Raw genomic sequence first — 4,524 nt, 5'->3', positions numbered from 1 at the left:
AAGTGTGAGATTCGTTGCCTCATACCCCAACAAATTGTTATTTTTTAGAACTTGAATTGGGCATGTTCTTAGAGAATATTGGTGTTAAGGTCCAATCTTGGCTATCTTAAAACTTAATACAGAGGTTAATGTATGTCTAAACCCATGTAACCTAAGCAATACACCCAGGTTCAAGAAGATTCCTTATATAGCAACATTTAATCAAATATGTTTTTAAGTATTATAGGTATTGCCTTTGAAAAAATATACATATATTTTTCTATATAAACTTTGTTTTTGTTATTTTGCATGATTTTACAAACCTATTTTTAACATATATCTTGTAATTAATTAGTTTTTAGCTTTAGAAAATATTTATCTTTCTCACTAAGTCATATTACAGTTTTTTATAAAATGATGCAAAACTTCAAAGTAGCCCTAAATATTTCATGTTGGGGATCCAAAGTACTAAAGTGTTTGATATGTTATGATTAAGTATTTATGAACCTCAATTTGATATCCTAGTATGTAGTTGAATGGTTAGGGGGTCAAAGTCTTTGCAGAGAAATCATAGATTTAACCCTTACTTGATATAACCTTGTGGAGCATGATGGATAAAGGGCCTCAAGTTGATGATGAATCCAAAACATCTCACCCATAAAATCCAATGTTGTGTATTTAGTTAGCTTGAAAAATGAATTTTTATACTTTAATACCATTTTCCTATAGAATGCAAATGCAAAAATCAATTTGGGTATAAAGTCATTATCCAAATAAAAACTAATTTTTGTATTTAAATGCCACTCACCTGTATAATGCAAATCTAAAGATCAATTTGGGTGTAAAATTTAATTATCCAATGCAAAACATTGAATGCATGTTTAAAAGAAATTTTTAAAGGCCCTATGATTCTCTCTCTCTCTCTCTCTCTCTCTCTCTCTCACACACACACACACACACACACACACACACACACACACACACACACACACACACACACACAATGGTCACCTTGATTCATTTCATTGAGATATCAAATGTAGATTTGTGTGGCTTAAGCTAGCCTCATGCTCCTCAATTTAATTTAACTTAATGCATTGAACAAGAGCATGCACCTGGACACCACAAATCATAGTGTATGCTATCAGTGATAGTTTCCTTCTATCTGGTTTATTCAGGTGAAGGATTGTTTAGAATTGATCTCGTTAGAAAAATTCGTTAAAAAAATTCAAAAAGGTGGTATCGTCCCCGCTTTCCGGGCATGGGAAATTTTCCCGGTTTCGGTTTTCGGAGTGACCACTAGCCTAGTCTCGTGCCCAGACATTCGTGGGCAAGGCCCCAAGTGAGAAACCTTGCCCCATGCATGAGAGGGCTGCTTCCGCTGTCAGTTACCGGGAGTCCGATGCGCGGAGGGCGCAGAGTGATCTCACAGTTGGTATCACTACCCACATCCACACACTCTCTCTACACACACACACACACACACACACACACACACACACGTTCTCTCTCTCTCTCTCTCTCTCTCTCTCTCTCTCTCCTTCTCCACACACACACACACACGCACACACGCACACACACGCAAGAACATTCTCTCTCCTCTCTTTCTCTCTCTAAAAATCAAGAAAATGAAAACACACACCCCCTAAATCCACCCACACCCACACGGATCCCCTTAACCCACATCCATGCACACCTCTTTAGCCGACACACACACACACACACACACACGCACACACATACACACCCATACACACATTCTCTCTCTCCCCCATGCACACACACATTGTGTCTCTCTCTCTCTCCCCTCATGCACACACACAGTCTCTCTCTCTCTCTCTCTCTCTCTCTCTCTCTCTCACACACACACACACACACACACACACACACACACACACACACACACACACATTGGGAAAAACAAAAGTGCCACGTAGGATGGCTGTTCACATCAACCATCCTACGTGGCACTCATTTTTCCAAAACTAAAATAAAGAATTTGGAGAAAGAAAATGTCACGTAGGATGGTTGTTTATCCGCCATACAACAAGGCTCTTTTTTTGGACAAAAAAAGTTCCACATAGGATGGCCAATGAACGGCCATCCTATGTGGCACTTTGCTTACTCCAAAAGGAAATGCTACTTCAAATCGTCTCTCTCTCTCTCTCTCTCTCTCTCTCTCAACACACACACACCACACACCCTCTCTTTACACCCACACATACTGCTTCTCTCTCTCTCTCTCACACACACACATTGTCTCTTTCTATCTCTCTCTCTCTTAATACACACACGCACACACACACACACACACACACACACACACACACACACAAATAATCCTCCCAGGTTAGCTCTAATCTCTAATGTCTCTGATCTTCCCTTATAACCCTTCAGTTGACCTCAACTGACTACCAAAGTGACTAGAAATACTCTCAGTAGCTGAGACACATAGAGATCAGATGTTGTCAGTATGCCTGCTTTCAAATGTTGATGCTCACTTCCATCCAAAATGTGTCCTCCAAGATCCTCTACAATCTTCTAGCATCAGCTAACCTAATATCCACGTCCCCAGGATCTTCGTGGTCTCCTTGCTCACACATAGCTGCCTCCCTTCTAACTGAATTGGTTGAGACACAGACCCACTTGTCCAAAACAGTCCCAACCGACCCAACTACTTTAACTGAAGTAGAAATCTTCTCTCACTGTCAAAAATACAATTTCTAATGAACTCTCATCTTTCCATAGTGTTCCACATCATTTCTTGTTATTCCACATTCTTCTACATCAATTCACATTGCTTAATCCACATTGAATCATATGTATTCCCATCGTCCTTCATCCATTCTCATCCAATCACATTATATTACATCCCATCACATTTATCCACATCTATCCTCATCACATCTCATCCATTCTCATCTACCCATATCCACATCACGTCACATCACATCCATTCACATCACATCTCATCCATTCACAACTACCCCGATCCACATCACATCACATCACATCCATTCACATCACATCTCATCCATTCACTACTACCCCGACCTGTCATAACAATTAGTGTACTTAACTTCATTATAGATGCATCAGAAATGATCCTGAGTGGCTAGGGGGAGAAGTGCCAGAAGAGTGCGAATTTTGAGCCTACATTGCCGCTGTAGAGCCTAAATTTGCACTATTCTGGCATAGCTTCCCCAGTCCTCCAGGAGTAATTCTGATGCATTGGATGACAAACAATGTATTTTTACACATGATTAAAGGTGTTTTTTCTTGTAAAATATTATTTCTTACAATTATTATACTCAACTTCATTATAAATGCATCAGAAATGATCTTGAGTGGCTTGGGGAGAAGTGCTAGAATAGTGCGAATTTTGAGCCTGCACTGCCACTGCAGAGCCTAAATTTGCACTGTTCTAGCATAGCTTCCCCAGTCCTTCAAGAGCAATTCAGATGTATTGGATGTCAAAAAATATATTTTTGCATATGATTAAAGGTGTTTTTCTCTTGTAAACTATTGTTCCTCACAATTAGTGTACTCAACTTCATTATAAATGCATCAGAAATGATCTTGAGTAGCTAGGGGAGAAATGGCACATCAGTGCGAATTTTGAGCCTGCACTGCCGCCGCTGCAGAGCCTAAATTCGCATTGTTCTGGCATAGCTTCCCTAGTCCTCCAGGAGTAATTCTGATGCATTGGATGAGAAACAATGTATTTTTACACATGATTAAAGGTGTTTTCATCTTGTAAATTATTGTTTCTCACAATTAGTGTACTCAACTTCATTATAAAGCCTAAATTTGCACTATTCTAGCATAGCTTCCCTAGTCCTTAAAAGGAGCAATTCTGATACATTGGATGACAAACAATGTATTTTTACACATGATTAAAGGTGTTTTTATCATATAAACTATTGTTTCTCACAATTAGTGTACTCAACGTCATTAATTACATCAGAAATGATCCTAAGTGGCTAGCGGAGAAGTGCGTGAACAGTGCAAATTTTGAGCCTGCACCGTCGCTGAAAAGCCTAAATTCGCATTGTTCTGACATAGCTTTCCCAGTCCTCCAGGAGCAATTCAGATGCATTGAATGACAAACAATGTATTTTTACACATGATTAAAGGTGCTTTTATCTTGTAAACTACTGTTTCTCACAATTAATGTACTCAACTTCATTATAAATGCATTAGAAATGATCCTGAGTGGCTAGGGCAGAAGTGCAAGTGCAGTGCAAATTTTGAGCCTACACCGTCGCTCTAGAGCCTAAATTCGCACTGTTCTACCATAGCTTCCCCAGTCCTCCAGGAGCAATTCAGATGCATTGGATCACAAACAATGTATTTTTACACATGATTAAAGGTATTTTAATCTTGTAAACTACTGTTTCTCACAATTAGTGTACTCAACTTCATTATAAATGCATCAGAAATGATCCTAAGTGGCTAGGGGAGAAGTGCCAAAACAGTGCAAATGTGGAGCCTGCATCGCCGTCGCTGCAGAGTCTAAATTCGCACTGTTTTTGCATAGCTTCC

This window comes from Cibotium barometz, chromosome 52 (assembly GCF_041138505.1).
Source record: "Cibotium barometz isolate CiBa-2024 chromosome 52, ASM4113850v1, whole genome shotgun sequence".
NCBI lineage: Eukaryota > Viridiplantae > Streptophyta > Polypodiopsida > Cyatheales > Cibotiaceae > Cibotium > Cibotium barometz.
Note: the sequence above shows the minus strand (reverse complement) of the source record.